Consider the following 22,507-nt stretch of genomic DNA (forward strand, 5'->3'; position numbering starts at 1 on the left):
TGCCAAAGAATGTTCAAACTATCACACCATTGCACTCATTTCTCATGCTAGTAAAGTCATGCTTAAAATCCTACAAGCTAGACTTCAGCAGTATGTGGATCGAGAACTACCAGAAGTACAGGCAGGATTTCGAAGAGGCAGAGGAACTAGAGATCAAATTGCCAACATACGCTGGATCATGGAGAAAGCTAGGGAGTTCCAGAAAAACATCTACTTCTGCTTCATTGACTATGCTAAAGCCTTTGATTGTGTGGATCATAACAAACTGTGGCAAGTTCTTAAAGAGATGGGTGTACCAGACCATCTTATTTGTCTCTTGAGAAACCTATATGCGGGTCAAGAAGCAACAGTGAGAACTGGACATGGAACCACTGATTGGTTCAAAATTGGGAAAGGAGTCCGGCAAGGCTGTATACTGTCGCCCTGCCTATTTAACTTATATGCAGAGCACATCATGAGAAAGGCAGGGCTAGATGAATCAAAAGTTGGAATTAAGATTGCCGGAAGAAATATCAACAACCTAAGATACGCAGATGATACCACTCTAATGGCAGAAAGTGAAGAAGAACTAAAGAGCCTCTTGTTGCGGGTGAAGAAGGAGAGTGCAAAACTTGGGTTGAAACTTAACATTAAGAAAACCAAGATCATGGCATCTGGCCCTCTCAATTCCTGGCAAATAGATGGGGAAGAAATGGAGGTAGTGACAGATTTTATTTTCCTGGGCTCCAAGATCACTGCAGATGGGGACTGTAGCCAAGAAATTAAAAGACGCTTGCTCCTGGGGAGGAAAGCCATGGCAAATCTAGACAGCACACTAAAAAGCAGAGACATCACCCTGTCAACAAAAGTGCGTATAGTCAAGGCTATGGTCTTCCCAGTTGCAATGTATGGCAGTGAAAGTTGGACCATAAGAAAGGCTGAGCGCCAAAGAATTGAGGCCTTTGAACTATGGTGCTGGAGAAGACTCCTGCGAGTCCCTTGGACTGCAAGGCGATCAAACTGGTCAGTCCTAGAGGAGATCAATCCCGACTGCGCTTTAGAAGGCCAGATCCTGAAGCTAAAACTCAAATACTTTGGCCACCTAATGAGAAGGAAGGACTCACTGGAGAAAAGCCTAATGCTGGGAAAGATCGAGGGCAATAGAAGAAGGGGACGACAGAGAATGAGATGGATGGATGGAGTCACTGAAGCAGTAGGCGTGAGCTTAAATGGACTCCAGAAGATGGTAGAGGACAGGAAGGCCTGGAGGAATGTTGTCCATAGGGTCGCGATGGGTCGTACACGACTTCGCAGCTAACAACAACAACAAAGTGTAAGTAGCAAGAAGGCTGTTCATAGTATAAGCAGAGAGACCTAAGTAATTTCAGATTTTTCCTGCTAATAAACAATTCAACTAATACCAAGGTGACCTTGGTGTATATCTTTTCTCAGGTATGATATTCATTTGATCAAATGAAAAAATAAACACATCCCATTCTGTGCTGTTGGTTTGATCACCGAGCTTGGTGATTTCTTCTCCATTTGGGGAGCACATCATCAGTGTGCTATGAATTGTGCTCATCAGTCAGAGCACTGTCCTTTAAATACCTTTTTGTATGATGTGAATTGTTGCGGGTATTATTTGTCCAGATGTTTCTGTGTCATGGTCTGGTTTCAGGCTGTTTGGATGGATGGCTGTTGTTGTTGACACATGGTCTGGGTTCTTGTGATTTTAGTTGTTGTGTGGTGGGGTACCAGTTTGTTCATTTTAAATGCTGCCTTTGGAATTGAAGTAGTTCCTTGGTTCTCAGTGGTTGGTAGATTGGGTCGATGTCAATGTGTCTGTTTATTATGGGTGGAGAACCAGGCTGCAAGGAATTCTCTTTCTCCCCTTGAATTTACTTGGGTTACAACTGTGGTCCCAGTTCAATCAAACTGGTGCCCTTCTAGTCTTCATGGATGGACATGAGGGATAGTGGGTCATGTCTTTTGACAGCCAGGAAGTGTTTGTGCAGTCTGGTAGATAGCTTTTTTCCTGTTTGGCCCACTTAATTCTTTTCACAGTTACTGCACTGGATTTGGTATATGAAACCTGATCTTTGGTTTGTTTCTGTCTGCCTTAGAGCTGAGGCTGGTTTGTGGGCTACTGCAAGGTCATGTTGGCGTAGTCTTGCTGTCTTCTCTGAAATATTCTGTACGTAGGGGATTGTGTTTCATCTGGTCATTGCTGTTCCTGTTGTAGTTGTTGTGTTGCTTTGGGTGTTTGTATTGTTTGTGTGTACGGATCTCCAGATGAAGTTTCATGGGTATCTGTTTCTCTCAAAGACTTGTATAAGTGTTTTTGCTCTGCTGATCTGGCTTCTATGGAATTGCAATGGGATTCTGCTCTTCTGAACAGTGTTCTGATGCAGCATTCTTTGTGGCATTTGGGGTGGTTGCTCTGGAAGTTGAGGATTATCTTCCTGTACACAGATGTTAGAATTTGGCCATTGGTGGTTCTGGTTACAAGGATGTCCAGGAATGGCCGTTCATTGTCATTCTTGGTTTCTATTATAAATCGAAGAAGATGTTGTTGGTTCTTTGGTAGGTTTGGTCGACCTGATTGCACTTGATTATCATGAGGGTGTTGTCCATGTAATGTACCCATAGATAGAGGTTTATTTGTGAAAGTACAACTTTTTAGATTTTCTGCATGTTGACATCTGCGGTCAGATATAGGAGATCTCATAGGCAATCCCTTTAGTTGTTCATAGATCTCTCCATCAAATTTGAAGTAGGTGGTTAAGCATAGCTGGAGCAGTTTGCATGTGTTTTCTGTTGTGAGTGGTCCTCTTGGTGGTTGTGTATTGTACAGTAGTTCTTTGATTAGGTCAATTGCTAGTTTCAGATCTACCAATGTGAATAATGCAGTAACATTGAATGATATCATTGTTTCATCTTCATTAATGTGTAGGTGTTTGAGCTTGTCCAGGAATTGTGTGGCATTGTTTATGGAATATTGGGAATCGTCAATTAGGTGCTGTAGGCATTTCCAGATTTCTTTCTTTCTTTTACAGGGTTGTAAGTGGGTGTGCCAGGGAGCGAGACAATTGGTCTGAGTGAGGTGTTTTCTTTGTGCAGTTTGTGCAACAACAACAGCCAGCTAGCCAAACAACCCAAAACCAGACCATGACTCAGAGGCAACCAAATGAACAAACACTATTTGCATCAACAGACAGTACTTAAACACCAAAGACTATGGCCAAACAACAACAACCAGCCAATCAAACAGCCTAAAACCAGACAATGACTGTTAGGCATATGGTGATAGCCTACATAGTTGGGTTGAAAATATATAAACCAGACAATGACTCAGAAACATCCGGAGAAATAACACCCACACCAATTTACATCACACAAAAAGATATTTAAAGGCTATTGTTCTGCCAGATGAACTCAATTCATAGTGCACTGAAGATATCTTCCCAAATGGAGACAAAATGTTTGCAGCCAAATTGCCAAGCTTGGAGATCAAAGCAACATCCCAACTATCAACCTGAGCTATTAATATTCAAACATATTTCAACATCCTATTCTTTATTGAGTTGGCAGTATGAAAAAGAAGAGGGTGACAGAATTTTCCTTTGCAGATTGTACATTACATTTATATTTTCGGGATATTCTCCTCAAAGTATATACATGTATCTTTTGCCAAGCTGTATTACTGTAATGTTTCTCCTGTGTCATAATAAATGTCTTTATACACTCTTAGAGCCTATTAAAATGATATAGATAGAATAGACTTTGCTTGGCCTTTGGTGAATGCTACTTTTGAGGAATTATATGGTTGAAAACAAGATTCTGGGCTCAGTAGATGATCATGCTGTTAACATTGAACCTGATAGGTTATTAAACAGAGAACTCAGTCTAATTACTAAATAGAATATTGCATCTAGTAAGATTCGTTGTCTTTCCTTTTTCTTAATTACTTTTAAAGGGTTTTTTCATTTTGTAATTATCAAGGAAGAATCAGATAGCTGGTCTGACTGAAAGAATGCATGCAGAGGTCACTGAGTTTACATTTGAGATATGTGCATGATTTTAACCCAGTCTCAGCCAGTTTGTACCCATCACTACACTGCTCTTTAGTGCTCTTGTAATGATGAGGATATTACCTTCTAAGTTTTAGAAGCCTAAGGAAGGGGAAGGGGAAGGGGAAGGGGAAGGGGAAGGGGAAGGGGAAGGGGAAGGGGAAGGGGAATGAGATGGGATGGGGTGTGGTGGGATGGGATGGGATGGGAATGGGATGGGGTGGGATGGGATGGGATGGGAAGGGATGGATGGGATTGGGTGGGTGTGGTGGAGCAGGGTGGGTGAAGTGGGGGTGCCAGTAATTGGGTATCTTTCCAGGCAGTACAAAAGGAGATAGTAGATTTATGTCATTAGAAATAAAGAAAAGTGCTTCAAAAACTTCAGATACAGAATATTTATTTACTACAATGAATTGTACTAATTCCTTAAAAGATCTCAGTCTGTCCTTGCCCTTAGCATCTTCTTATCATTCTTTCAATTATTTATTTTCCTGCTCTCCTTATCTGGTCCTTCTGTTTGTTTTATGTTCTGTGCACCTCTCTCTTCTGACATTCTTATCCATATCACAGTCGCATGGGCAGTAAGTAACAGGCAGCCACAAAGAAAGACTGATTGTTAGAGGGAGTTTCTACAAGCTATCCAGTTTCTTTAGTAAATTTTATTTATTTATGTAGTAAATTTATAGAATGCCCATTTCATATACGCGACATATTTGATTCTATAATTGTAAGATTACAGCAGTCTCACTGTAATTTACCTTGGTCTAATATATAACTTTCACCATATTTACTCGTTATCATTGCAGCTGATTCTTTCCCTGCACTATGTTTCCTGTCCTTTTAGTTACTATCACCAAATGTGTTTGTTCATTAAATTGTTAAATAAAAGAATAGTTCTATCATATATGCATGTCTACATATTAAGTTCAACTTTTTCTAAATTTTCAGTTTTAGTTCTTTTCAATACTGTCTAGAACAAATGTATGAGCGCAATTCACTTTCTAGGCCAAGAATTTGTATTGTGAGATCCACTTCAGAGGCAGAGCCCAAGATTTCCTGAAAAGATGCCGTTTGTGTTTCTTCCATTCAATCATGTCCAATTCTTAAACACTGTCTGGACATATCCCTGTAGTTTTATTAGCTTGGTTTTTCAGAAGTTATTTGTCATTTCCTCCTTCCTAGGCCTGGGAGAAATTGACTACCCATCTGGCTTTGTGACCAAAGTAGGGCTAGAATTCACAGTTTCCCAGTTTCTACTCAGATGCCTTAACTAAACTGGTTCTGACAAAAATTTTAGTATAAAGTTATTTGTACTGCCTCCATGGAATGGTCACAAATGTTTTTGTTTCTTCAGTTTTAAGTGATAGTAGGGTTCCTCCAGAAATGTAAAACAGTTGCAACAGTTCAGTTGCAAGGAGAACTATAAAGCTGAAATGGGCCACAGATGGTTCAAATAGAATAGAGCTTCAGGAATAGTATACTTTTATGCTTGAAGGGAGCTGAAGCTCAGTCTGGATGGTTAGCTTCTTATAAAAAATAAGTTAAGCAATGATACTGGGAGATTATTTGTTTATTCTGAATTTTGGACAGGATTCATTGGATACCAAATGAAGATGATAAAGTCCATTGCAGAATCATTTACATTTGACCCTAACCCTCACAACAACTCTAACACTATATAGACTACATGAACTTTTCTTCCAAATATGGAGTGTTGATTCTAAGGGCATGACATTTTTCTACTGTGTGCTGCTAATCTTATTCTGCAATCTGGAGTATTGCCAGACTGCATATATGTTGTTCATGCAGTCATCCAGTGCAAGCATTTTTGAAAGCATACCCAGAATCCACAGAAATTCTCATCCCCATTAAGAAAAATGTACAGTGGAAACTAGGAATGGATATGGAATGGTGGATGCCTATTTATTTTAGGAAATATATGGCACTTGCGTCAACTGCCACTTCCTGTTAAGTTTCTACGGGATTATTAAAGCATGGCTGACAGAGTATGTGAGGGTCATTATTCTTTCAAAGGTCATATTATTGGATGTTGTTACTTTTGCTCATTCTGTTATCATTGTACACTGTTCAGAGCAGGTGATTCTATTCTAATTTGTTATAATTATTTTGTCTTCATAGCATTCTTCCTCCCAAAAGACCCTTTCAAACAGATTAACAGGTTGCTTACAGTAGCATATTGAAAATAACATGTACGAAAAAGATAGGCAAGCTACAGCAACTCTGTTAAAGCAGCATTTACTGTATATGTTATGGGAGAACAATGCTCCTGTGTGTAATGTAAGAACCATGCTGGGTCAGACCAAACAGCAGCCACTTTGATGATAACTAATCAGAAAGGGGAATATGACAGCAATAGTTCTTTCCCACTCTTGGTTCCCAGCAACTGGATTTCAAAGGGAAGGAGCTTCTAATTCTGCATGAATGGAACTGTCATTGTAATGCCATTTACAGCTTTAATCTTACTTGAATGTGTCTACTTCATTCTTTAAATTTTCTAAGTTGGAAGCTATAATACCATCTGTATAAAAGCCCTTTTTGTTCATTTTTACTAAATTCCATAGATCCAATTATAAGCTAAACATACAAACAGAATCATTTCTTGTCCATGTTCCATCATTTCATAGATCATTAAGAAGTCCTTCTGTAAGAAGAGGAGGTTTTCTTTTAGCCTCTTGCTCTGCCATTATCTCTTAAACAGGGACTGAAGAAATTTAAAGCAACTCCTGGCAACAAATACTATATTTACTAAGTAGTAGTTCTTCAATTATCTCTCATGTAATAGCTGCAAGGCATAAAGCAAGATGAAAAACAAATAGTTCAGTATTACAAAAAGGTTCCAAACTCTACAATGAAATATATTGCATTATTGCCTCTTCGGAGTTGTACTAAATTGTCATAAAAGTTGGAATGTTTAAAGAATGCCACTGGCATGGTTGAAAAATGAGAGGGAAAGAAAGGAAGACTATTCTAGCTAGAATCAAAGCCTAAGACAAACTGAAACTAAGATGTGAGGAAAGGAGAAATTATTATTATTATTATTTCCATAGAGAAGGTGTTTTTTGAACAGAGATATTATCTGTTCTCCAGGTAATATTATAAGGCCAATTGCATATAAAATCCAAATATCTGTGATGAGGAATGAACCCCACAGGCATGACTGCTTCCTACACAAATGAATATATATGATTTATGTACTTATATAGATATAGATGCAGATTTGACAGTGTGTACAGTAGTCAAATTATTAGACTAGGTCACTAGGAGAAGTGATACCTATGTTCTACTTCCTCCTTAGGTGCAGAAGACAGCTGTTTAATTTTGGGTCAGTCTTTCTCAGCCATAGACTGGAAAGCTGAAAAATAAAAGGGATCAGTTTTAATGAAGAGACCCTCCCCCAATCTAGCAGTCCAATACTGTGAACTTCTTAAAAATAAAAATAAAAAAATCCTTCCTATCTTTAAGAATGAGACTTGTCTGAGGAATTTGGGATGGAGGAAGAAATACATTTAGGGTAACCTTTTTTTCCCCTAGAACTTATACAGTATTTCACACTATAGAAAATTCTTTGACTTTAGAAAGACTTTCCAAATCTTAGATATCTGCAAAAAGAAAATACACCAAAAAATCTGCCTGTCTGTCTATCTGTCTACCATTGCTTACCTACCTACCAAGCTAAATAAATTATTGTATTTCATTAAATTTTTGATTTTCAATGTGTCAAGCTTCAGGACCTGGTTTTGTTTTCAGATACAGAAATCTATTGATAATCAAAAAAAAAAAAAGATGAAGCTCAAGGAAAATAGAAAGGAAAAGAGAACAAAATAAGCAATTAATTAAAATTCAGCCAGAAATGCTCCCCCTATATGCTTGGTTTCTACTAATAGCAAACTACTGTACCGTTACATTTATTTTGATTCCATGCATATTTACTTAGTAGCATGTGCCACTGAGCTGATAGATTCTATGCAGAGTGTTATGTTTTGTTTTCACAAATCAGGATATGATGAGGTGGAGAATTATACCATTTTTTTTTTCATTTGCCTATTAGAGTCAGGTTTTTGTTTGTTTGTTTCAAAGCTCCAAAAAGCAAATTAGCTAAAATAAAATAGGATTTGCCCATCACTAAACCCTACTTTCAACTTCGTTATGTTATTTAAATGGAACGATCTACATTTGGAAAAGTCTGCTGACAGAATTAATAATCACAATAAAAAGCCATGAAAGTCCATATTAATGATAAGATAAAGAACACTACAGTGGAAGATAGTCTTCCCCTATGTCCTGATCTACTGACATCCAGGTTGTGATCTGAAATAAACTCTTTAATAATGAATAACCTGAATGTCTGCTGAACAGAAAATGGAAGACTTAACAAAGAACCTCGGATGTAGAAACCAAACATGGGAAGTAATTGTTCTAGTATTCCACTTCTCTGAATCTTAAGGCATCAAAGTTTTTGATTGTGTCTGACATCGTATGCATGTCTGTTTTTTACTATGCCTTATTTAGTATGTTAATATTTTCTACTCATTTTTAGTGTGTTTATATAAATATATATTTTTATTTATTGACTCTCGAAAAGACAAATAGGAAAGTGACATTTATTCAAACCTTTGTTCTCCTTAACTGAGGAACGTTTGGGAAGCAATAAGATTGCTTATTTTAATATAAGGATATTTACATCTCTGGGAACAGACAGATGCCTGATTACTGTTTTTCCTTTGTCCATTTATGGAGATTATGTATGTGTGCTTGTTTTTAGAAAGCACACTAAGGTAAGGCAGTTAGCAAGGTTATTGAGTTTCCCTGCATGTGTCGGTGTCATAGCTGTGCAAGAATGTCTCATTCATTCTTTACAATATAATTTTCAACAGTCATGACTGACCTTCTGCTGTGGATTCTCAGTCTGCCAAACAATTGCTTAGTGCTTCATACCCTCAGGTATAGGCCCTGATCTTTGCAATATATAAAATGTTGTATATCTATGTGGCATCTCTTGCTATAGCCATGTATCTATCTGTATATTGCTGTCTATACTTCTACCATTTATATGCCTTGGAAGTTCAGGGATAGTTCTGAATGTGTGTATGTTTGAATGTGTGTGTTGTATGCATATGTTTGGATGCATATATATCCTTGAGGTTTATATAGCTTATACAAGACTGACTCTCTTTTTTTCTTTTTCAAGTGAATGTTTGGAAAAAAGAGAAGAGATGCTGAGTGTTATGTATCCAGGTGAAGAGAACACATACACACTTACATAGCAGTCATCACCAGAGGGCGTTGAACTGTAACTGTTTTGGCGGGAACCCAGTTTCGGCGGGAAACAGAGGTTCAAACCCATTGGCCGGCTGCTCACCTGGCCGGGTATAAAAGGAGCGCAGGTAACCCCTATTCCCCAGTACAGTCACTTCCACCTAATAAAGATCTGCCATGCTGTACTCATCGTCTCGGCGTCCTTCCTGCACTCCAGAACCCACTACACAACACTGAGCACCAGCTTCTGTCTTCATATGCTGACTTTCTGGCAAGTGTAAACTATTTCTATGGACAGATGCTGAGTGGCTGAAGTTGACCTTTTCCTGCTCTTTACATGTGTCTGATTGACTGGTGTTGCCCTTGTGGTATCCTGTCCACATGCTGACTCTCCAAATAAAAGTCCAGTGGTGCTTCTTCCTGTGATTTCTATGTGGTTAGAATACCGTATATCATCCAAAGATTAATCCTTTCCCTCTTGAGCCACAGTCTGTAAACATAAAGCTTCATTTCTCTTCTGACAAATTCTTATTATATCCCTGCCTTTAAGTGGCTTGACAGTGTAAAATATCTTCTTAATAACAGGCTTAGTGGCAGAATACAGCAGCTTATTGTTATTTCTTTTGGAAAAAAGTGCATACGTATAAATTAAATTACCTTCAAGTGCAAGATATTTGATATACACTGTAGGTAAATGGGAATCACAAGACTTGAGGGGAATTACTTGAAGTTTTCCTGGATAACTGTAATGATTTTTGCCTTCTTTTGATATATCTTCACAACACAAAATGCAATAAGGATGGAAAAGTATAATTTCATTAATTTTGTCTGTTTGGGATTGCAATCATCTTCCCTCCTGGATCAAATGCCTTTTGGAGAAAAAAAATAGTGGATCACAGTGAAAAATATTCTACTTCAAACAATTATGTGAAGTCCTAGCTCTCTGGAGAAACCTCCAATGCTGGGAATGATAGAGGAAGGAGAAGAGGAAGACAACCAGCAGTAAAGTGAATGGACTTAATTGGTCCCAGTGGTGATGGGTGCACTGTTGGGAGACCTGAAAGACCAGGTTAGGGACAGAACATCATGGAGAAAATCCAGCAATATGGTTGCTAGGAGTTATAAACAACTTGATGGCACATAATCAATCAATGGATTCTATTCATGTCTTGTCAGAAACGGGCTCTATTAAATTCAGTGGTATGTATGGCAAGCATGGGCATTTTCAGCATTTTACATAGCAATATTAGAACACTTCCTCCAGAAGTCAAACTTATATTTCAGTAGAAATTTAACATTTCTAATTGTGCTGCTTTTTATAGATGCTTGAGTGAAATTCTATGTTGTTTTATCCTGTAATATGCCTTTGAAAAACTTTTTCTAGTTGAAAATGCATGTATTTTAAACTTAATTTGTCATATTCTTCAAGCTTCATTAGCTTCTTCCTATATTTTACTGATGGATCAAATATTTTACTGATGGATCAAAAATCAAAGTAATATTCCATATATGCACAATCATTTTTTAAAATCCCATTTATATCCCGTCCTTCTCCGAAGACTCAGGGCGGCTTACAATCTAAGAAGCACAAATCAATGTGCTTAGCAATAGCCTTCATTCTATGTATATGCCTGCTTATTAGGGCTTTCGCCCCCCCCCCAAGTGGCATTTTTACAAAGTCAGCTTATTGCCCCCAACAATCTGGGTCCTCATTTTACCTACCTCGGAAGGATGGAAGGCTGAGTCAACCTTGAGCCTGGTGGGACTCAAACCTGCACTAATTGCAGGCAGCTGGTGTTTTCAAGGAAAGGTCATATTATTATTATTTAACAATGAAATAAACATGTGGCATGTTCAATATTTCCTTTCTTAACAAACATTGAACATGCCACCCTTGAATATAATTTTACATTGCTTTCTTACTGTTATGTATTTTGTTAATTTAGGTATTACTATGTTGGAAATTTTTCTCAACCATGCCATTTGCTAACCAGATGAGATAAACTACATGAACAGAGATCTGGGACCTGGGGACTGTCAAACTATTCAACACTGTGCACTGTACAAATATTCAGTAATTTGGTTATATTGCTCTGATCGTTTATTCTTTTTTAATATTACTTTCTTCAGAAGAACTTAGTATGAAAAAAGAAAAGTGAATAAAATGAAAACAATTTGATAATTTTACCAACAAGTTAAAGTGCATCAACTAGGCCAATAAAGGAAATAGAAGCAAAATAAAAAATAAATAAAAAATCCATTTAAAAAGGCAATCTGCTCCCCAAGCAATTGTTAATTACATCAGATTAGTCAGACAGCTAAAAGCTCACAACTGTAACATTATTGGTGATTAAAGTAAAGCTTTCTTTAATTCAAGCTGAACTCCTGGTGACTTACATTAAAACTTCTATACAGGGTTTTTTTTGGCATGATATTGAAATGGTCCTCTATGGCCTTCTTCTAGCAAATATTTTCAACTTCCCATTCTGTCCATATATAAGACTATGCATCATTTTATTTTTTCTGATTTTTGAATAAGCAACAAGTTTTATTATTTATTTATTTATTTGATTTTTATCATTTTTATTTGTATTTATCATTTGCAACTCAAGGCGGCAAACATGCCCATATTCCTTTCTCCTTATATTTTCCTCACAACAACCACCCTGTAAGGTGGGTTGGGCTAGAGATAGTGATCGGTCCAAAATCACCCAGCTGGCTTTCATACATAAGGTGGAACTAGAACTCACAATCTCCTGGTTTCTCAGCCAGCACCTTAACTGCTACATCAAACTGGCTCTTCAGTCCTTTTCCTCATTGAATCAGATTAGGTGATATGAAAATACTGCTTTTAGAAGAAATAAAGAATGTAATCAGAAAGAAGATTATGCTGAATTGTTTGCCTGCCTGTGTAGTTTTTTAACACAATCAGAGTTAAAGATTTCATGACAATAGATGGACTGCAGTTAAAGTTCATGCTGCTCAATAACAGAATAACGGAGCTGGAAGGGACCTGTACTGTATTGTGTATCACACAATGCATTGTTGTATGATAACAATATGTTCCATTGAAAGTCAAGAAAGCAAATGGAAAATACAAGTGTTGACTGATTAAACAATTACTCATTGCTTCTAAAAAAAATCCATATTTTCCAGTGCCTTGACCGCATTTGGCTTACAACAGAATTTTTATTTCAATGTGAATTGCACATTTATGCATCAATTGATCTAAATGGAGCACTTTTTTAATATGAAATAATGGAAAATTATCTTTACTAGAAAAGGCAAGTGATTGCTTTGATACCGTAACTTCCTTTTTCCTGGTGGTTGGATGCAACCTCAAGCTCCATGTTCACACAAAGCCTGCAGCATAAATTTAAGTCTTTTTTTAAAAAAAATCTATTCCAGCTTAATTTCTAAATGTCTTTTACAGGCTGCTGATTTTCAATAGCTGTTTGTATGAGAGGTGGAAAAAATTTGGATATGTAGGAGGAGATTCCTGAGAGCATTGATCTGACTTGAGCAATGGTTAGTGAAACAGACTTTATAGATTTTATAACCAGAAGGAAATGTATAGTACAAGTAAGCAAAACCATCTAGCTAACTATATGCTTCTAAGAGGAGAGTCAGAAAGCAAATGCCTGGGAACAAAGACAAAAAGATCAGCAATCTCTTACACAAAGAGGCATACAGAGTAAATTCTTAACTATATATTTACAGTCTCATACTCCATTGTGGTCAATAGGTCATAAAAAATAGGTGCGATTGGGTTTGGTTGTCCCAAAGTGCTTGTCAGAAAAGGCCTAAGTTTATTGCAAAATAGTATTGACTGCTATAAATATTGGTGTAGGTCACAGAATGTAGTGTAATTGTAGTTTTCTAATCATGCTTAAGGGAGAAGTCACCTTGAAATGTGTTGGGAGTCTCCAGTTGTCCTGAGTCCATTGTTAATTACCAACATACTGAAATTGTGGGAATAGCACCTGTATTTATTAACATGTGAATTATTTAATTCAATGTTGACTATTTAATTTTACACAGCTTAATTGATTTCATATTTGAAAGGAGATGCAACATTTGGAGGTGATATAATTCTAATTACCTTGAAATGCAACACAACAATTTAAGAAATATCTTTTATTTAGACAATGCAAGGCACAACAGCCTGTCATGTTGAGCAGAATTCTATACCAATAAACTATTTAGTTTCAAATTTTTAAAAAATAATATTCAGAACAAATAGAGCCTTACACAAATCTACATATCATTAATCATTGCATTGCTGAACAAAAAGTGTCCAAGCAAGTTAAATGCTTAATCTGAAAGGAAAAATAGCAATGCAATATTTAGCCATCCATTAATTGGATTAAAATATTAATCCAATATTTAGCCACCATTTAAATGTGCAAATAGATGGCTAATATTGTTCATTTATTTCATCTTATGGCCTTATAATTAAATGATGGCTTTTCCAATTAATCTTGAGGTAAGACAACATTTTTTTTTAAAATGCAGTGTGTGCTTAAATAAATTACATTATTTTTCTTTTGTGTCTTTGAGTCAGTCTTTAGTCTTGAAAGTACATGGACAAATGCATTCAGATTTTTTTTAATCAATGCTTTCAGATGTGATTTGCCATTACTTTCTTCTTTCTTAGAGTTGAAAGAAAGGGACTTCCCCAAAGTAATAAACTGTCTTCCATGTCTAAGACAGGACTAGAACTCCCAGTCTCCCAATTTCTAGCCATGTCTATCTAACTCAATTTTCTACCCATCTCAACTAGCTATTATAACTGACCCTAGGCAGGAAATTCCAGAGATATTTTCTGTTTGCATAATATGTATATTATTGATTTAACATGCATTTTGTTAATGCAAAGTGATGTGGCAAGAACTCATATGACACAACAAGAAACAAAGATTGTTTGTACCTAGTTTGCCCATCTACTGTAGAGAGCAACATTTAGCTAATGTTCTCGGACTGCAAAAACAACTTGCATATGGGCTAGTACTTTGATTGAAGACTATTAAAAATACCAGACGGTGGGCTCAGCTGGAAAGTTGAAAATATATCATGGAAGAAAGCAGTGACAAGTCACTTACATAATGTTGCCATAAAAACTACATAAGACTGCTGCTGAAATTATTAGAAAATGAACTTGGCTTAGAAAAGTATTTGTCTTATTTATTTATTATATTTGTATAGCTGGCCCTCTTAGTCAGTGACTTATCCTGTGATTTTCCTTTTCATTTATTTATTAAAGATGTTATCCTGTCATTTATGATTCATCTGCTACCATAATTCCTCTATATTCCTTATGCAACTAGAAAGCACTAAAGGCTTTCTTCAAGTCTATGTTGTGGTTCAGTCAAGTTGTGTCTGACTCTTTGCTACATTATGGACCACAGCACTTCAGGCCTCCTGTCTTCCATTGTCTCCTAGAATTTCCCCAAATTCACATTCATTGTGTCAATAACACTATCTAACTATCAGTCCCCTGTGGCAACATGCAGAGTTTTGTTTGAAACATGAAGCTCAGGGCTGTCTTTAGATTTGATTAACTGTCAGTTCCTTTATAATGGACCCGGAACGGTTCCAGATGGCGCTTGGGTCTATACCAATCCCCCTCACTCACAGCCCGGTCAACGCCTTGGTGGATGCCTGGGAAAGGGCTGCCACTGAGGCGCTCGACCGTGCTGTACCCTTGTGACCCCTGACCCGGCGCAGATCCCGATGGGCTCCATGGTTTTCTGTGGAGCTCCGGGAGATGAAGTGTAGGATACGGGGTCTAGAGAGCTGTTGGAGATCCAGCCAATCCGAACCTGACCAATTGCAGTTAAGAATCTTTATAAGGTCTTATCTTGCAGCGATGAGGACGGCAAAGGCTAATTACTTTGCTGACCTCTTCGCGTCCGCAGATAATCACCCGTCCACCCTGTTTAGGGTGACTCGCTCCCTTCTCAACCAGGAGGTGAGGGAGGATCCCTTACAGGGGCGGGCTGAGGAATTTAGTCATCATCTGATGGATAAAATCGCTCAGATTCGGAACGGTTTGGACTCTGACTGGGCAGAGTCTGATGTGGAGGAATCAGACGGTCTTGAGCGTGTTATCTGGACTGAGTTCGATCCTGTTTCCCCTGATGATGTGGACAGGATGAGGAGGAGGCTGAGCTCCACCACCTGTTTGTTGGACCCGTGCCCCTCCTGGCTGGTTTATGCAGCTCGGGAGGAGACACAAGGCTGGTTCCAGGCAGTAATAACTGCTTCCTTGAAAGAGGGTATCTTCCCTGCCGCCCTGAAGGAGGCGGTGGTGAGACCCCTCCTCAAGAAGCCTGCCCTGGACCCGGCTGTTTTAAATAACTATCATCCGGTCTCCAACCTTCACTTTTTGGCGAAGGTTGTTGAGAATGTGGTGGCGCATCAGCTTCCTCTGTTCCTGGATGAAGCTGATTATCTGGACTAGTACCAATCGGGTTTCAGGCCCGGGCACAGCATGGAGACAGCATTAGTCGTGCTGGTGAATGAACTCTGGCAGGCTCAGGACAGGGGTTGTTCCTCTGTCCTAGTCCTATTAGATCTCTCAGCGGCTTTCGATACCATCAACCATGGTATCCTACTGCAGCATCTCAGGAGGTTGGGAGTGGGAGGCACTGTTTTGCGGTGGTTCTCCTCCTATCTCCTGGGCCGCTCGCAGTCGGTGTTGATGGGAGGGCAGAGGTCCGCCCCGAGCCCTCTCGTTTGTGGAGTTCCTCAGGGGTCGGTTCTCTCTCCCATTCATTCTAGTGATCACCATGAGTCATGATCATGAATTTTGTTTTAATAATGCTTAGTGAGAATTCGCCTGGTATGCCAGTTGTGACCCTATCTGGACCGAGATGCCCTATGCACACTCATGCGCTCGTGACCTCCTGTTTAGACTACTCCAAATCTCTCTACATGGGGCTGCCCTTGAGGACCACTCGGAGGCTTCAACTGGTGCAGAATGCAGCTGCCCAGTGACGAGGGGTGGCAAAGCGGAAGGCCAGCTGCAGGAGATGATGATTGGTCCATGACAGGGGTATAATGGCTGGAAAACCCCCTCCCAGATCATCTAGCCACCGACCAGATAAGAAGACAAGGTCGAGTGTGTGACCCCCCCCATGAGTTGGGCCCTGAATTACTTGGGTCAGGTCCATGGCCATCATGGAGGCCATGAACTCCCGAGCCAGTTCTGATAAACCCCCCAGGGATGGCAGGTTAAAGTCCCCCAGAACCATAAGTCTGGGGAACTCAACTGCCAACCCCGAGAGGATGTCGAGGAGCTCGGGCAGGGCTGCTGCTACACAGCTGGGTGAGAGGTATGCCAGTAACAAACCCAACTGAGCCCCAGGGCCGCATCTCAGGAGGAGTGACTCACACCCAAGTATCTGGACAACGGTGGCCTCCTGCGGACATAAGTTCTCCCTCACAACTACCGCCACACCCATACCCCTACCCTGAGCCCAGGGCTGGTGAAGCACATGGAAACCTGGTGGGCAAAGTTCAGTCAGAGGGACACCTCCCTCTGGGCCCAACCAGGTCTCCGTAATGCAAGCCAGGTCCGCACGCTCCTCTTCTACCAAATCTTGAATGAGAGGAGCCTTGGGAACTACGGACCTAGCACTAAAATACACCAGTCTGAGCTCAGGGGCCTGCTCACCCGTGCTCCCAGAAACATGGGTCAAATCCGGAGGGTCAGAGCACACCAGTTGTCTTCCGGGTGAGGTTCAAGGTCTTGGTTATGATCTTTAAGTCCTTACATGGCATGGGTCCGGGTTACCTCAGGGACCACCTGCTGCCGGCGTCAACTCCCCTCCACCCTGTGCGTTCCCACAGAGAGGGCCTCCTCAGGGTGCCTCCGGTCAGGGAATGCCGACTGGTGGCCCCCAGGGGGAGGGCCTTCTCTGTGGGCGCTCCGGCATTATGGAATCAACTGCCGGTGGAGCTCCGGATGTCATCAGACCTCCGAACCTTCCGTCGCGGCCTGAAGACCCACTTATTTGAATTAGCTGGTCTGGCCTGATGGGGGAATATGGGTTTTTAAATTGTTGTTCTTAGTATTGTATTATTGTTTTTTAACTGGGCATTGGTTTAATCTTTTTTTAACTTTTGTATCGTTATTTATATATGCCCTGTGAACCGCCCTGAGTCCCTAGGGAGAAGGGCGGTATACAAATTAAATAAAACCTAAACCTAAACCACCGCTTGAATACAGCAGGGGAGCGCTCCCCTGATGTTGATATGGCCCTCCGTATGGCCACCTGCTGCCATTCTCAATCGTTGTTGGGATCCGCAACCCCACCCCCCCGCTCTGGAGACCCGGAGGCACCCAACCCAAGCCCCACCCCACCGTGACCTGTCCCGAGCCTGGATTGAACATTGGTTGGTGGAAGCCCCCCAAATTCCAACCCAAACCGCGATCCAACCCTCCTCCCTAACCTATTAAAATATTTTGATAAAAAACAAACCAGGGGCCTCTTCCTAGATTTAAACCAGAGGCCCCTGTCCATGCCCAACCATCCCTCAGGGTCCCAACAATTGGGCCCATCATCAAGAGGAGAAGTAGAAAGAAAAGCGGGTTGCACCCCTGAGGGCGCACAGGTCAATGCATGTATAGTGTAGGCAAGCCATAGATTATCCATGTGGGTCCAGCAAGAGGCAGTCAGATGGTAAATAAAGATGGAATAAATCAGAAGGAACATTGAAGTCCAACAACACCAGTCCAGCTCCATTCTCACTCGAGCTGGATACCTCCAAAATAGGTCAGCAACCATCCTCTCACCACGGCCACAGGCCTGATCTGGGAAGTGGAATGGAGTCCAAGCCCAGGGGGAAAAAAGCATACCCTTGCAGATCTCTCACCTCCGAAGAGAGTAGCAGATGGTAAATCTAAGCCGCCCTCTCACAGCAACTCATCACCCTGGGTCCTTCTGAGTCCTTGGGGTCACAAGAGACAGGATGCACTAAGCAGTAAAAATATGTCCAACAGGCACAAAGGCCATTTGAAGACACGGTTGGAGAGATGTCCCAGCTGCAAACAAAGTCCTTCTCCATACAGGTGAAAGGGGCCAAGCGACAAGCAGGCATGACCCTGGGCAATGCCATGCTGACAGTCCTGTGTCCGGAACACCCCACCACGAAGGGGAGGGCCATGGAAGCCACAACTCCAGGGCGTGGTTGGCAGGCCAATGCTAGCCAAAGACAGGCCAGCACACTGCCCCCCAGCCACGAACCTGGCAGACAGCCAAAACCATCTAAAGTCCCTCGAAGGCAGCAAATCTTGACCAGCATAGGAGTACCCCACCCGGGTCTCCTCCTCGCCGGCCTCCGATAGTTGCCTTAGGACAGGCAGGGGGACAGGCTGAAGTCCCCCGCCGATCTTCCGCCAGGCCCTGAACTTGGCCTGGCTGGCCTCTCGGGACACGGGCAACGTGAAGATGGCGCACGCCGCCTGGCAGCCAGCAGTAAAGTCCGTCATGCACACACACTCCAGGCCACCAGGTATCCACACCGGAACGAGCCGCAGCACTCCAACTCACCCCCCTTGCCACAGTTCTTCCAGCCACTCCAAGCCGCGGCTTTATCAGCCCCGAAAATCAGCTGATTGGGGCATTTCAAGCCACGGCTCTTCAGGCCTCAACCGTGGCCTCTCAGCAGGCCACTGTGGTTTCCAGGCCCCATTACGCCAATACAGAGGGCAACGGCACCACAAAAAAAGTGGCGGTGAGGCAATCTGTCTGTCTCAGCCCTAGCACGGAGGCTAAAGAAATGCCTCCCTAGGGCTCCCCAGACTGCAACTAGAGCTGAAACTCCTCATGGAGCTCAGCCCAGAAATGACTCTAAATCAATTATTTTCTTTTAAAAAATGGATGGGAACAGTTTAAGTATTAGCAGCATGAAATATATCACAGTTTCCATCACATTGCATTTGTATAAACCAGCTTTTTTATTTTGTAACAAAAGGCTATGACAGCATTAAACATATTGTTTCTTTAAAAACAGCATATGTTTTTTTATATATAATTAGTTGTTGTGGTGGCTTCCATTAAAATCCTACCCTCCCACTAAACCTGGCCTTTGGAGATGTTTTTTAATCATGCTAATTGTAAATGTGCTTGAAAAACAAATCTGGATGCCCAAGTGCTTTGCATATGGAATCTATTAATCAGCAAGTAGGGAGGGACAAACTGAGCTATAATTCAGGCAAAGTTAAGAACCATGAACCACCTATTGATTTTGGTCAGAAAGCCCCACTGAGATTGCTGAGATCTTTTCTTGTCCTGGTCTTCGCTGTCTTCTGATCTAGATTTGAGAACCCAGCTGCCTCTAAGCAAGGACTTCTTTCAGTACCTCTTAAATCTCTTTAAATATTCTTTTCTGATTATCAAGGTAACTTTATGATTGCATTATTTATTTATTTATTTATTTATTAGTTTTTATAAACCGCCCTTCTCCCGAGGGACTCGGGGCGGTGTACAGAGGAAGGAAGGTATACAGACCGAACAATAAAATAATAAGAAACACTAATGAACACAAACTGGGACCCCAATTAACGCTATCATGCCAGGCCAGCCTGCTGGAACAGGAAAGTTTTTAAGTCGCGACGGAAGGTACGGAGGTCAGGGGCCATCCGGATTTCGGTAGGTAAGGTGTTCCAGAGGGCTGGCGCACCCACTGAGAATGCCCTCCCCCTGGGGGCCACCAGCCGACATTCCTTGAGCGGTGGCACCCTGAGGAGGCCCTCTCTGTGGGAGCGCACAGGACGGTGGGGTGCTGACATCAGCAGAAGGTGCTGTTGTGACTCAGGGCCAGCCTGTGGGCCCGACAGCCGGGTCCGATGTATCGGAGGACTCAGATGTGGGGGAGGAGGGAAACGAACCGGCTGATGATGATTTGGAGACTTTGCAGAGTCCTCAGCCGGGAACCTCTTCTCAGCTGTGTGAGCCCGAGAGTGCGGAGGATGATGACCCACAGCTGGTCCTGTTCAAGGACGCCCGACGCAGGAGGCAGACGAGCAGGGACAAACAAAGGAAGGCTATGGGACTCCTCGGGAGGAGGCACAGGGAGACCACGCCCTGAGCTCTCTATAAAAGAAGTGTTTGGGGAGGGGCTAGTTGCTGAAAGCAACTTTTTCTTTGAGAAGTCAAGCTCTTGTATTTTTGTAACAGTGTAATTAAAACTTGGCAGAAGCCTTTTGATCTTGGACGCTTTCCAGACTCTTCCTTTGATTAGGGGTGCGAGAAGAGGGCTGGTTTAGAACAGTTTGCTTTCAGCCACCCACCCCTTAATACTACGATGGAGCAGCTTCTTGCCGAGAATGTCCAGCTCAACCAGCAACTCACCTTGCTGGCCACTCAGGTGGCACAACTGCAGGCTCAGGTACATGCTGCCCCCCCACCCAGGAGGAAATGTCAGATAGCTATGCCGGATAAATTCGCTGGTAATCCAGAACTGTTTCCTGCCTTCCTGGGACAATGCCAGCTTTATATCAGCGTGAAAGCAGCTGATTTCCCCACTGACCGAGATAAGGTGGGATTCGTGTTGAGCCTTCTGTCGGGAGATGCAGCTCGTTGGGGCACGCCTCTGTTGGCACAGCCTAGCCCTTTGTTGGATAACTTTGGGGGGTTTTGTGACCATATGCGCCTCATGTACGAGGACCCGATTAAGGCACAGACGGCCACCCGACGCCTGAAAGCTTTGAGGCAGGGTCAGCGCCCTCTACAGGCCTATATCAGCGATTTCCGGCTGCTTAGCCAGGATTCCGCCTGGAATGAGGCTGCGCTCGTGGATGCCTTTCAGGATGGCTTGTCAGAGGAGATGTTGGATGAGCTGGCCCGCGTGGACATTCCCTCAGACCTGAATGGGCTGATCCATCTTTGTCTGCGGATCGATGCCCGGCTGCAGCAGCGTAAGAGTCGCCGTGCCACCCCACAGACCCCTGCCGCCCCTGTTGTGCGTGAGCCCCCGGTCCAGAGGGAGGAGCCAATGGAGCTGGGTGCCGCCAGGTCCCGTCTATCGGTGACGGAAATGGACAGACGACGATCGGAGGGGTTGTGTTTTTACTGTGGGGACCCTGGACATTTGGCTGCTTCTTGCCCGAAGAAGCGTCAGCGGGCGTCAGTGACCAAGCCTGCCCCGAGAAAGTCCCCTGCTTTGCTATCGGGAAACGGCCCGAGCCCGATCTAGACGGTGTGAAAGATCGGGCGACCCACAACATCCACACCGAGCGACGCCGTTCCAACGGTGCCTGTGAACCTCCACGGCATTTGATTTTGGAGGCACGTCTGATCCTCCCTGGCAAGTCAGAGGGGATTCCAGTCCATGCCTTAATTGACTCTGGGGCTACCACTAACTTTATGGATTCGGCCTTTGTGGCCAAATGGGCTGTTCCCCAGTGTCCAGTGGATCCGCCCATGCTTGTGGAGACCATCGATGGTCGAGTGCTCCTGTCCGGGCCTATCACGGCCGCCACGCAACCCGTGTGTATGGCCATCAGTACCCATGTGGAGGCCATTCAGTTCTACGTCACTTCGGATCTGCACTTCCCCGTGGTCTTGGGACTGGCGTGGCTCCGGGCGCATGATCCACAGATCTATTGGTCTCAGAACTTGGTCACCTTCCCAAGTTTGCAGTGCGTGGACCACACCCGCCATATCTGTGCCGGCCAGGTGGAGGGTTCCTCAGGGGTTTCCTTGCCTCCCGAACTGTCCGACTTTGCTGACGTGTTCAGCGAGTCAGAGGCGGACCAATTACCCCCGCACAGGCCCTACGACTGCTCCATTGACCTAGTCCCTGATGCGCCTCTCCCAGTGGGGCGTTTGTACTCCATGTCGGAGCCCGAGTTGGCTGCATTGCGGGACTTCCTGACGAAGAACTTGGCTCGTGGTTTCATCCGGCCCTCGTCCTCGCCAGTGTCTGCGCCCGTGCTCTTCGTCAAAAAGAAGTCGGGCGAGTTACGGCTTTGCTGTGACTACCGGAAACTCAACGCTATCACGGTGCGTAACCGCTACCCGCTGCCCCTCATCCCCGAGCTCTTGGACCGACTCCGGGAGGCTAAGATCTTCACGAAACTGGACCTGCGTGGAGCTTACAACCTCGTCAGGGTTCGGCCGGGTGATGAGTGGAAGACGGCGTTTGGTACTCGCTATGGACATTTCGAGTAC

This window comes from Vipera ursinii, assembly GCF_947247035.1.
Source record: "Vipera ursinii genome assembly, chromosome: 1".
Lineage (NCBI taxonomy): Eukaryota > Metazoa > Chordata > Lepidosauria > Squamata > Viperidae > Vipera > Vipera ursinii.